Here is a 14,352-nt window from a genome sequence, read left to right as displayed (position 1 = left end):
AAAGGTTCCAATGTTTATTCAAAATGTGGTAAATAAATTTGGAGTCACTCGAAAATTTAGTGATAAAGTTCACATGTTGTGGAAATTTTGTTGCTAGTTTGCTCACTCACAGTCTGTGTAAGTAGTGAGGAACGGGTCGTTGTTTTCACATTCCTTAGTGCATGATGAATGGTGGACTTGTTGTAACCTCTCTCTTGAAATCAGGTTCCTATAGACTTACATTCTCTTTAAAATTGTGCATCTACACTGCAGTTTCTCCTTGCTCTGAGAAACTCTCCGTGTGGTATATTGTCAATCACATTCTTTCTATGGCAACTTTTAGCATGTAAAATGGAATTAACTGCAGTGTCTTTACGAAAGGTACAGGTTTGAATGATTTCATTGGTTACAAAGATCCTAAGGTCCAAGAACATAATCTCAGTGGGGTCAATTTTGCCAGTAAACTGAATGCCAAATTGGTTCTGGTTGAGAAATAACATAAAGTCATCAAATTGCGTGGGTGAGCCTTCCCAGATTGCAAACACATCATCTATGTATCTTCTCCATACAGGAATACATTTTATGTATGGGTTGTTGTGAAAGATATATGAATCCTCAAAGTATGCCATGAAAAGATTTGCTAGGGCGGGTGCGTATTTAGCACCCATAGCTATTCCCTTGGTTTGGGTGTAGTACTCATCATCAAAAATTAATTGATTATGGTTAAGTGTAAAGTCTACGAAGGACTTGAGCATCTGAACATGAGCTGCATGTGATGCTGAATGTGATCTAAATGAGTAGTCTATAGTTTTGAGGGCTAATGTATGTTCAATAGATGTGTATGGTGCAGTAACATCTAGGGTGACTAAAAAGTAGTCTGTTTTCCATTGGATATTTTCAAGAATTTGTAACATATGTGTTGTGTCTTTCAAATAAGCTGGAATTTGTGGTACAAGGTCCTTAATACACGAGTCAATGTAGGTTGCTGGGTTCTCTGTGGCCCCTCCCTGGCCACTCATGATAGGTCTAACAGATGGCAGTTTATCAAATGGTTTATGTATCTTCGGTAATAGATATAGAGTAGGCATAACGGGACTGGTGTTATTCAGAAATTGTTTTTCCTCATCAGTAATCATACCCTGTTGGTACCATTCTTGTACCAGTTGCTGTAGTTTTTGTACAGTTTGGGTCACTGGGTTATTTTTAAGTTTGAGGTAACAGTCCGGAGTTGCTAGATGTTCATGAGCCATGCTGATATAGTCTGATTTGTTAAGGATGACAATGTTGCCTCCTTTATCCGCTTCTTTAATAATTAGGGTGTCATCTGCAGATAACTCACGAGAGCCAATTGTTTAGCTTTTGATAGGTTACGATTTTTACTGACAAACCCTTTGTTATGACCATCAATATAGTGATGTATTTCTTTGGTAACTGCTTTATAAAAGATTTCTATTGCATTGTCTCCAACATTTGATGGCATACATTTAGATCTATTCTTATGCTCCAAGATATCCATATTCCGTTGGTGTATCCCTAAATCACTCTGAATCTCAGTGATTGATTGCCCATTCTCACCTGCAAGGTTGGCTAGAAGGTATATATTCCCAATCTCCTGAATACTCTTACTACTTGTAGGGGGTAGCTCTATCTGTGGTTGAAAAGTATTCGATTTATTGTGAAAATATTTTTTCGATTTCAGTTTTCTTGTAAATTTGTATAAGTCTATTTGTACCTCAGTCATGTCAGATCGTGTACTGGGCGCGAAGGAGAGGCCATAGTTGAGAACAGTGGTTTGTTGCTGTGAAAGTTGTTTGTCGGAAAGGTTAATGACTAGGCTTTTAGGATTGGCTTGGGTTGTGGTACTTTGAGACTGGATCTGGTGAATCTTTTCCTTATGTCTCCGGTTCCCCCTCCTCTTTGCTCCACTTCCTCTGAGGTTATTGGGGTTGTTGGCATATTCGAGCCTAAAGTGAGTGTTTTCTCGAAACGTACATGTTTATAATTGGCGTTGGAATTTATGTAGTTGCCCTTTTTATATCTTTTGATTTCCGCCAGGAAACCACGCCTTAAATGACGTTTTTCTTCAGCCGTCTATGCTGAATCTGTACCTGGTGTGCTGCCCCTATTGTTTGCTTCTAGTTCTAAGTCAGAATCCATATCCGAGGTGACTGGTGATAAATTGGGAATTTTTATACGAGTTTGGTCTCCATCATATTTAGCTTGAAATGTGTAAACTCTGTCATTAATATAATCTCTTTCATCTCTGTAAAACTTTCGAAACTTCCTGATTTTGATGTCATCCTGGTAATCCTATAAAATAGTATTCATTTTTTCATAATTTTTGTCTTTAGTAGCAGTAGGATTAGGCTTTTCCGAAATTTCTTTGTGAACCTGATCAATTTCTGCGGTAACTCTTTTGTGTTCCCTCTCTGCATGTTGAACTAAGATTTTCATCATGTTTTCTGAGCTCTGAGTCAGGTTTGCTTCCCAGTCTGATGCTAAGTCCTGGTCTTCCTGATGACTAAGATCCGGAAATATAAGTGTGCGTAGGCCTCTAGGAATAATAACTAGGTGAGCCTGCACCCCTAAATCAACACTTGTTTTTCTTTTCAGGATGCAATTGAGATACACAGCTTACTCAACTCTCCGGAGCAGATCATCAGGCAATGCTTCGTTATTCTCTGCCTAAGAAAACCATCCCAATAACCTGAGGGTGTAGTTACGAAACACATTCCTACACACATGAACTGACCTTTACCAGTAATAGTCACCAACTCTATATGCCCATACCAAGAATTGTTCAAGTTGTCACATGGCATCGCAGATGAACTCTCGCATGGCCTCACTAGTGATATCACCTGTGACATAACCACTGTAAGCACAGCATAAGGCTTATTGGGAAATAGATCCACTGTATTTCAAGTCAAATATTAGATATAGGGCCTCATTACGAACCTGCCGGTCCGGAAACAACGGTAGCGGTAAACCCGCCGCCACCATTGGTTCCGGACCGGCAGATTACGAGTTCTGCAGGCGGGTGTTGTCACTCCCGCCAGGTCTGACCTGGTTGGAGTAACGCCACCCGGCAGGCGGAAATGGAAACACCGGCTCCGTCATTGACGGAAACAATGTTGCCACTGTCCCATCCCCATGGAGTCCTATGAGATTCCATGGGAATGGGGATTTACAGATTTCTGCCTCCGGAATTACTGGGTCACCGGGGTTGTAATGCCCCGGTGATGGAGGCTGTAATTCATTCCTAGTCCGGCAGCAACCTGCCGGTTTTTCTGGCTCGGTTATGGCCGGACTTGGACTTGGACCAGAGGCCCATATTGTCTGTGAGTCTCCACAGAGCCATGATGTCAAGGAAAAATGATTCCACATGGCCCTCCTTATGATATGACGTTACCACTGGTCTCAGACAGGGAGAAAGAAAATCACTTTCAGTTCAGAAAAGTCTAAAAACCCTCCCCATTTTTTAAATAAAAAAACTTTGCTTTAAACAGATACATAGGGTACTTGACCTGGATCACTGCAGTGTTCACCCTGGTCTTGGTAAGTACTCATGAAGCAGGAGCCACTCCAGACCGGGTATGTAATAAAATGAGATGCTTCTTTATTGTATCTTGGTTACAGGTAATGGTAGAAGTAAGTGGGTGGTAAGTAGTATCCTTCTGGTTCCTGCATCTCTCCTAGAGTGCCCCAACCGACACCTAGAGGACACTCATCCCACAGTGTTAGGAAAGATTTCTTAATTGTGGGTAATTAACCTTCCATGTGGCAACCCCTAAACTTTTTGCTGTTGTTTTCATCATGATCTAGACTTTGCCAGAGAAGTGCAGCCTTCTGCCGCACTCCTCTGGGCTTTCGCTCCATTCTTACGGGGAAACTGACATGCCCTAAGACAGTCAGTACCGGGAAACGTTGTTTTCCGTAGTTCTTTTATCATGTTGCAGCTTTCGCGCAACATGGCACAAGAGGGCACTGTAAGCTAAATTACTGCTCTCTTGGGTCTCTAGTCTTCTACAGGCCCTAGACACTCTGTTTGGATTGTTAATGAACGGTGCAAGTGAATCACGGACATGACTGGTGGCAGCAATCGTTTCTTTGTGTTTTTGAGTTCCTTTTGGCGTTTAAGCGCGTATCTCGCGCTTAGCCCAAAATGGTGGCCTGGCTTCCAAAATGGCCAGACCACGAGGCTCTTTGTCCTGTCCGCTGACCGTCTTGCCCCCTTCACCTTCCCCATGTCGAGCCGACCCGGGGCCTTCCTTATTTGGGCATGTACTTTCCCGCGAAACACAGATGCTTTCGCAGGCTTCTACAGGCCTTGTGTGTACCTCCAGGATGTGGGCTGGGATGTCTGGTCCCAATACACATCATGGGTGCCAGAGAGTCTAGTGTGTCATGAATGCCTGGGACCACCGTGGTCCGTGATAGGTGCATGTATGGTGTGAGTGTTTTGTGAGCAGATCTCCCATAGGGTCCCCTCTGTTTTGGCACGAAGGGAACCGTGGATAAGAGGAGGCTGGAAACACCACTACCATGTCCATCTCCTGAGTTCTCACGAATGAAGGAATACAGGAGCCATGTATCCTGCAACCACGAGGCTGAACCGAGGAATCATTGGTGACCCGCTGAAGGACTGCTCCTCTGCACTGCCGTCACTTTGTGAAACCCTTTCTACCTCCGATCGAACGAGAAGTCCTGTACTGGTACTTCGACCCTTTGGAATAGTGGGAACAACTATTATCGGCATCTTCACCATCTCCTGCACGTAAGCCTTCGGAAGTGTCTCTGGGCCATCCAGTGGACTGACCAGCCTACCCAAGAGTCTTGCTCTGTAACCGCCGTCAGGTTGCTGCTGTATTACGAGTCGTTGCCACTCTCACACGATTCGTACACTTGGCATTCCCAGGTCTGAAGTGAGGAGTGTACATTGGGCTGAAATACACACAGCCGCTCCGTTGCCCTGCTGTGGTAACAAACTGTGCGGGTTCACTGCGTTTGGGACATCCTCAACTTCTGCTGCTGCGGAATCTAAATGACGCTGAGACATCCCCTTCTCGTATCTGAACCTGCCAGCCCTGAAACTGAAGCAGGGAAGCCTGGCTCTGCCTGTATCGGGGACCGGTGAGTAGCTTTGCTAGGAACTGGTCGCCCTCCTGCAGTAGCCCATAGCTTTTCCCTGCTGTGTCAAACAGCACGCCTTTCCATACTCGCGCTCTGCTTCTGCCCACAGTGGAGGCTGCGCTTGAGTCGCGGAGCTCTGTTCATCTTCATTTGTTCACCGAACTGAACTGCCTGATTCCCTCAAGGAGACTCCCCTTTGCCCGTTGGCACCCGCGTGTGCAGGTACTTTTGAGCACAAGGCTCCACTCTTCGTCGGGCTCGGACTTCCTTCTAGTTAGGTGCCTCTGAAGGTGGACTAGATCTAACTATTATTCGCATTGCATGTTTTCCTCCCCATCTAGGTGGTCTGCACATTTTGTGCGTCTAACTCGCTAGACTTGTTGGTAATTGTATATACGTGTCTTAGAAAATGTCTCACAAGTTGCGCTCTCCCCCACATGTATGTTGGAGATGTTATTAGCATAGGTACATATACTGTTTATGCATACAGGTAACCAGAAGCTATATACATAAGTGTAGTCTCCGTCAGATAGTTTTAGAGGTTTATTCACAAACACTACACGCCAACACGTGTTTAAGCCCTCTCTGGGCCGTCCTCAGGGCGTTTAGATAGGTGATAGTTAGGATTCACTGTTTAACATACATTGTAACAAAGTAAAGTGGCATTGTCATAATTGCCATGTGATAGATTGAAAATCAAGGAAAAACCATACCATATTATTAGATCATATTTAACACAATCAGCACCAAGTGCAGGTGCGAGGAGAGAGGAAAGAGACCAAAAAGTGGGGGGGGGGAGAAAGGAAGAGAAGAAGAAAACAAATTAATAAGTAATACAGTGTGACCAGCCACTTGTAATTAGATGCATCTGGTAGAGAAACCAAAAATAATAATAATTAAGGTCAGCAACTTTATATTTACAATAAAGGCATCTAGTATCCTCCCACAAAATTAGTTGTATAAGAATTCTGCCGTGACCACATCAAAGAGAGAAAAAGCAGTTCAAGGGCACGTGGTACCTGTTAAAGTGATCCCTTCATCAAATGTCTTTAGCTTTTGTCAGTTAGCTGAATGTCTTTTTCCTTTTTCAAAGCTAACTGTGAAGTGAAAAATGTGCCACTAGTTACTAAGTGTATTAGTTGCAGTGTCAAATAATCAGTTTTATTAAGTAAATATCAAATCTGGATAATGGGTTAAAAAGCTTGTGCTTACCAACAGAATCAGGTTGAATGCATATTGCAAAGAATAACATACTGTCGTTTCCGTGCTGCAATTCAATTTTCAGGTCTAAGTATAACATGGGAAGAAAGCACAAAAGGCAGGTTTCCCATTAGTCGCAGTGCACATGTAGCTGCTTCTCATTCACCGCTTCAATGCGTGGCTGAGTGCTGTCTCCAGCACGTTCGTCAATCGTGTACTATGCATGTATTGCAAAAGCATGAGTGGTCGCACAGCAATAGTGAAATAAGGGGTCACAAGTCATACGGCCTGTATGGGTTACAGTGCCCGGATGAGTCTGAGTGTATGAAATAGTACTGCAAATTTGATAGACAAAGGATCCATGTTGAGCTCTCACATATGTGCTTGAAAGGAAATGCAAATAGTTAAAGTAATTTACAGTGGGGTTGATCAGTCGAATTCAACAGATTAATGAGCGTTGTAACAAAATATGTACGTGTGTCTAGTAGTAATCTTAAAACACTTGGATTTTAAGTGACAAATTAAAATTGGTTTGGGGATCTAGACGACATGCTGCTTGTTCTCTTGTGATGTGGTAACAGCCACGGATATCAGTGTTATACATGTAAATACTCAGAGAAACACATTTAATTCATGTTCTTGGTTGAGACCAAGTTGCACACCTCTGAGCCTACAGATCATACGAGCTTCCGCTTGTCGTAATTTCAGTTGCCTGTTACCTCCTCTTGCATGTGGTTTGATATGTTGTAGGCCAACAAATCTGATGTCCTTTCTGTGCTCCATCTGGTGTTCCTTTTGCCAATGTGTTGCAAAAGGCAATTTCATGTCTTGGCTACTAAGGTTCGACAGGTGTTCTTGTTCTCTAATGCGTACTCTCAGTTCCCTGATGGTACTGCCAATATATACTTTTTTACAGACACATAAGATACCATATACAATAAACTTGGAACAACAGTTTATGAATTCAGTAATATTAGTGCTCAGGTTACCATGACATGTAAATACTTTAGTAGGTGATAAGGCGAACTGGCAAAAGTTACAGGTCCCACACTTGTGAAAACCACTTGGTCTAGTACTCAGTGAGAGCCAATTTTCCTGTCTGTTGGTGCCAGATTTCATGAAGGAGGGGCAAAGTAGGTTCCTAAGAGTAGGTGCCCTTGAAAAGATGATTCTTGGTTTGTCTGTAATGTAGGTTCCCAAATCTGTATCCAAATGTAAAAGGTTCCAATGTTTATTCAAAATGTGGTAAATAAATTTGGAGTCACTCGAAAATTTAGTGATAAAGTTCACATGTTGTGGAAATTTTGTTGCTAGTTTGCTCACTCACAGTCTGTGTAAGTAGTGAGGAACGGGTCGTTGTTTTCACATTCCTTAGTGCATGATGAATGGTGGACTTGTTGTAACCTCTCTCTTGAAATCAGGTTCCTATAGACTTACATTCTCTTTAAAATTGTGCATCTACACTGCAGTTTCTCCTTGCTCTGAGAAACTCTCCGTGTGGTATATTGTCAATCACATTCTTTCTATGGCAACTTTTAGCATGTAAAATGGAATTAACTGCAGTGTCTTTACGAAAGGTACAGGTTTGAATGATTTCATTGGTTACAAAGATCCTAAGGTCCAAGAACATAATCTCAGTGGGGTCAATTTTGCCAGTAAACTGAATGCCAAATTGGTTCTGGTTGAGAAATAACATAAAGTCATCAAATTGCGTGGGTGAGCCTTCCCAGATTGCAAACACATCATCTATGTATCTTCTCCATACAGGAATACATTTTATGTATGGGTTGTTGTGAAAGATATATGAATCCTCAAAGTATGCCATGAAAAGATTTGCTAGGGCGGGTGCGTATTTAGCACCCATAGCTATTCCCTTGGTTTGGGTGTAGTACTCATCATCAAAAATTAATTGATTATGGTTAAGTGTAAAGTCTACGAAGGACTTGAGCATCTGAACATGAGCTGCATGTGATGCTGAATGTGATCTAAATGAGTAGTCTATAGTTTTGAGGGCTAATGTATGTTCAATAGATGTGTATGGTGCAGTAACATCTAGGGTGACTAAAAAGTAGTCTGTTTTCCATTGGATATTTTCAAGAATTTGTAACATATGTGTTGTGTCTTTCAAATAAGCTGGAATTTGTGGTACAAGGTCCTTAATACACGAGTCAATGTAGGTTGCTGGGTTCTCTGTGGCCCCTCCCTGGCCACTCATGATAGGTCTAACAGATGGCAGTTTATCAAATGGTTTATGTATCTTCGGTAATAGATATAGAGTAGGCATAACGGGACTGGTGTTATTCAGAAATTGTTTTTCCTCATCAGTAATCATACCCTGTTGGTACCATTCTTGTACCAGTTGCTGTAGTTTTTGTACAGTTTGGGTCACTGGGTTATTTTTAAGTTTGAGGTAACAGTCCGGAGTTGCTAGATGTTCATGAGCCATGCTGATATAGTCTGATTTGTTAAGGATGACAATGTTGCCTCCTTTATCCGCTTCTTTAATAATTAGGGTGTCATCTGCAGATAACTCACGAGAGCCAATTGTTTAGCTTTTGATAGGTTACGATTTTTACTGACAAACCCTTTGTTATGACCATCAATATAGTGATGTATTTCTTTGGTAACTGCTTTATAAAAGATTTCTATTGCATTGTCTCCAACATTTGATGGCATACATTTAGATCTATTCTTATGCTCCAAGATATCCATATTCCGTTGGTGTATCCCTAAATCACTCTGAATCTCAGTGATTGATTGCCCATTCTCACCTGCAAGGTTGGCTAGAAGGTATATATTCCCAATCTCCTGAATACTCTTACTACTTGTAGGGGGTAGCTCTATCTGTGGTTGAAAAGTATTCGATTTATTGTGAAAATATTTTTTCGATTTCAGTTTTCTTGTAAATTTGTATAAGTCTATTTGTACCTCAGTCATGTCAGATCGTGTACTGGGCGCGAAGGAGAGGCCATAGTTGAGAACAGTGGTTTGTTGCTGTGAAAGTTGTTTGTCGGAAAGGTTAATGACTAGGCTTTTAGGATTGGCTTGGGTTGTGGTACTTTGAGACTGGATCTGGTGAATCTTTTCCTTATGTCTCCGGTTCCCCCTCCTCTTTGCTCCACTTCCTCTGAGGTTATTGGGGTTGTTGGCATATTCGAGCCTAAAGTGAGTGTTTTCTCGAAACGTACATGTTTATAATTGGCGTTGGAATTTATGTAGTTGCCCTTTTTATATCTTTTGATTTCCGCCAGGAAACCACGCCTTAAATGACGTTTTTCTTCAGCCGTCTATGCTGAATCTGTACCTGGTGTGCTGCCCCTATTGTTTGCTTCTAGTTCTAAGTCAGAATCCATATCCGAGGTGACTGGTGATAAATTGGGAATTTTTATACGAGTTTGGTCTCCATCATATTTAGCTTGAAATGTGTAAACTCTGTCATTAATATAATCTCTTTCATCTCTGTAAAACTTTCGAAACTTCCTGATTTTGATGTCATCCTGGTAATCCTATAAAATAGTATTCATTTTTTCATAATTTTTGTCTTTAGTAGCAGTAGGATTAGGCTTTTCCGAAATTTCTTTGTGAACCTGATCAATTTCTGCGGTAACTCTTTTGTGTTCCCTCTCTGCATGTTGAACTAAGATTTTCATCATGTTTTCTGAGCTCTGAGTCAGGTTTGCTTCCCAGTCTGATGCTAAGTCCTGGTCTTCCTGATGACTAAGATCCGGAAATATAAGTGTGCGTAGGCCTCTAGGAATAATAACTAGGTGAGCCTGCACCCCTAAATCAACACTTGTTTTTCTTTTCAGGATGCAATTGAGATACACAGCTTACTCAACTCTCCGGAGCAGATCATCAGGCAATGCTTCGTTATTCTCTGCCTAAGAAAAGCATCCCAATAACCTGAGGGTGTAGTTACGAAACACATTCCTACACACATGAACTGACCTTTACCAGTAATAGTCACCAACTCTATATGCCCATACCAAGAATTGTTCAAGTTGTCACATGGCATCGCAGATGAACTCTCGCATGGCCTCACTAGTGATATCACCTGTGACATAACCACTGTAAGCACAGCATAAGGCTTATTGGGAAATAGATCCACTGTATTTCAAGTCAAATATTAGATATAGGGCCTCATTACGAACCTGCCGGTCCGGAAACAACGGTAGCGGTAAACCCGCCGCCACCATTGGTTCCGGACCGGCAGATTACGAGTTCTGCAGGCGGGTGTTGTCACTCCCGCCAGGTCTGACCTGGTTGGAGTAACGCCACCCGGCAGGCGGAAATGGAAACACCGGCTCCGTCATTGACGGAAACAATGTTGCCACTGTCCCATCCCCATGGAGTCCTATGAGATTCCATGGGAATGGGGATTTACAGATTTCTGCCTCCGGAATTACTGGGTCACCGGGGTTGTAATGCCCCGGTGATGGAGGCTGTAATTCATTCCTAGTCCGGCAGCAACCTGCCGGTTTTTCTGGCTCGGTTATGGCCGGACTTGGACTTGGACCAGAGGCCCATATTGTCTGTGAGTCTCCACAGAGCCATGATGTCAAGGAAAAATGATTCCACATGGCCCTCCTTATGATATGACGTTACCACTGGTCTCAGACAGGGAGAAAGAAAATCACTTTCAGTTCAGAAAAGTCTAAAAACCCTCCCCATTTTTTAAATAAAAAAACTTTGCTTTAAACAGATACATAGGGTACTTGACCTGGATCACTGCAGTGTTCACCCTGGTCTTGGTAAGTACTCATGAAGCAGGAGCCACTCCAGACCGGGTATGTAATAAAATGAGATGCTTCTTTATTGTATCTTGGTTACAGGTAATGGTAGAAGTAAGTGGGTGGTAAGTAGTATCCTTCTGGTTCCTGCATCTCTCCTAGAGTGCCCCAACCGACACCTAGAGGACACTCATCCCACAGTGTTAGGAAAGATTTCTTAATTGTGGGTAATTAACCTTCCATGTGGCAACCCCTAAACTTTTTGCTGTTGTTTTCATCATGATCTAGACTTTGCCAGAGAAGTGCAGCCTTCTGCCGCACTCCTCTGGGCTTTCGCTCCATTCTTACGGGGAAACTGACATGCCCTAAGACAGTCAGTACCGGGAAACGTTGTTTTCCGTAGTTCTTTTATCATGTTGCAGCTTTCGCGCAACATGGCACAAGAGGGCACTGTAAGCTAAATTACTGCTCTCTTGGGTCTCTAGTCTTCTACAGGCCCTAGACACTCTGTTTGGATTGTTAATGAACGGTGCAAGTGAATCACGGACATGACTGGTGGCAGCAATCGTTTCTTTGTGTTTTTGAGTTCCTTTTGGCGTTTAAGCGCGTATCTCGCGCTTAGCCCAAAATGGTGGCCTGGCTTCCAAAATGGCCAGACCACGAGGCTCTTTGTCCTGTCCGCTGACCGTCTTGCCCCCTTCACCTTCCCCATGTCGAGCCGACCCGGGGCCTTCCTTATTTGGGCATGTACTTTCCCGCGAAACACAGATGCTTTCGCAGGCTTCTACAGGCCTTGTGTGTACCTCCAGGATGTGGGCTGGGATGTCTGGTCCCAATACACATCATGGGTGCCAGAGAGTCTAGTGTGTCATGAATGCCTGGGACCACCGTGGTCCGTGATAGGTGCATGTATGGTGTGAGTGTTTTGTGAGCAGATCTCCCATAGGGTCCCCTCTGTTTTGGCACGAAGGGAACCGTGGATAAGAGGAGGCTGGAAACACCACTACCATGTCCATCTCCTGAGTTCTCACGAATGAAGGAATACAGGAGCCATGTATCCTGCAACCACGAGGCTGAACCGAGGAATCATTGGTGACCCGCTGAAGGACTGCTCCTCTGCACTGCCGTCACTTTGTGAAACCCTTTCTACCTCCGATCGAACGAGAAGTCCTGTACTGGTACTTCGACCCTTTGGAATAGTGGGAACAACTATTATCGGCATCTTCACCATCTCCTGCACGTAAGCCTTCGGAAGTGTCTCTGGGCCATCCAGTGGACTGACCAGCCTACCCAAGAGTCTTGCTCTGTAACCGCCGTCAGGTTGCTGCTGTATTACGAGTCGTTGCCACTCTCACACGATTCGTACACTTGGCATTCCCAGGTCTGAAGTGAGAAGTGTACATTGGGCTGAAATACACACAGCCGCTCCGTTGCCCTGCTGTGGTAACAAACTGTGCGGGTTCACTGCGTTTGGGACATCCTCAACTTCTGCTGCTGCGGAATCTAAATGACGCCGAGACATCCCCTTCTCGTATCTGAACCTGCCAGCCCTGAAACTGAAGCAGGGAAGCCTGGCTCTGCCTGTATCGGGGACCGGTGAGTAGCTTTGCTAGGAACTGGTCGCCCTCCTGCAGTAGCCCATAGCTTTTCCCTGCTGTGTCAAACAGCACGCCTTTCCATACTCGCGCTCTGCTTCTGCCCACAGTGGAGGCTGCGCTTGAGTCGCGGAGCTCTGTTCATCTTCATTTGTTCACCGAACTGAACTGCCTGATTCCCTCAAGGAGACTCCCCTTTGCCCGTTGGCACCCGCGTGTGCAGGTACTTTTGAGCACAAGGCTCCACTCTTCGTCGGGCTCGGACTTCCTTCTAGTTAGGTGCCTCTGAAGGTGGACTAGATCTAACTATTATTCGCATTGCATGTTTTCCTCCCCATCTAGGTGGTCTGCACATTTTGTGCGTCTAACTCGCTAGACTTGTTGGTAATTGTATATACGTGTCTTAGAAAATGTCTCACAAGTTGCGCTCTCCCCCACATGTATGTTGGAGATGTTATTAGCATAGGTACATATACTGTTTATGCATACAGGTAACCAGAAGCTATATACATAAGTATAGTCTCCGTCAGATAGTTTTAGAGGTTTATTCACAAACACTACACGCCAACACGTGTTTAAGCCCTCTCTGGGCCGTCCTCAGGGCGTTTAGATAGGTGATAGTTAGGATTCACTGTTTAACATACATTGTAACAAAGTAAAGTGGCATTGTCATAATTGCCATGTGATAGATTGAAAATCAAGGAAAAACCATACCATATTATTAGATCATATTTAACACAATCAGCACCAAGTGCAGGTGCGAGGAGAGAGGAAAGAGACCAAAAAGTGGGGGGGGGGAGAAAGGAAGAGAAGAAGAAAACAAATTAATAAGTAATACAGTGTGACCAGCCACTTGTAATTAGATGCATCTGGTAGAGAAACCAAAAATAATAATAATTAAGGTCAGCAACTTTATATTTACAATAAAGGCATCTAGTATCCTCCCACAAAATTAGTTGTATAAGAATTCTGCCGTGACCACATCAAAGAGAGAAAAAGCAGTTCAAGGGCACGTGGTACCTGTTAAAGTGATCCCTTCATCAAATGTCTTTAGCTTTTGTCAGTTAGCTGAATGTCTTTTTCCTTTTTCAAAGCTAACTGTGAAGTGAAAAATGTGCCACTAGTTACTAAGTGTATTAGTTGCAGTGTCAAATAATCAGTTTTATTAAGTAAATATCAAATCTGGATAATGGGTTAAAAAGCTTGTGCTTACCAACAGAATCAGGTTGAATGCATATTGCAAAGAATAACATACTGTCGTTTCCGTGCTGCAATTCAATTTTCAGGTCTAAGTATAACATGGGAAGAAAGCACAAAAGGCAGGTTTCCCATTAGTCGCAGTGCACATGTAGCTGCTTCTCATTCACCGCTTCAATGCGTGGCTGAGTGCTGTCTCCAGCACGTTCGTCAATCGTGTACTATGCATGTATTGCAAAAGCATGAGTGGTCGCACAGCAATAGTGAAATAAGGGGTCACAAGTCATACGGCCTGTATGGGTTACAGTGCCCGGATGAGTCTGAGTGTATGAAATAGTACTGCAAATTTGATAGACAAAGGATCCATGTTGAGCTCTCACATATGTGCTTGAAAGGAAATGCAAATAGTTAAAGTAATTTACAGTGGGGTTGATCAGTCGAATTCAACAGATTAATGAGCGTTGTAACAAAATATGTACGTGTGTCTAGTAGTAATCTTAAAACACTTGGATTTTAAGTGA

This window comes from Ambystoma mexicanum, chromosome 1q (genome assembly GCF_040938575.1).
Source record: "Ambystoma mexicanum isolate Mex_15411 chromosome 1q, UKY_AmexF1_1, whole genome shotgun sequence".
NCBI lineage: Eukaryota > Metazoa > Chordata > Amphibia > Caudata > Ambystomatidae > Ambystoma > Ambystoma mexicanum.
This window is presented reverse-complemented; position numbering follows the sequence as displayed.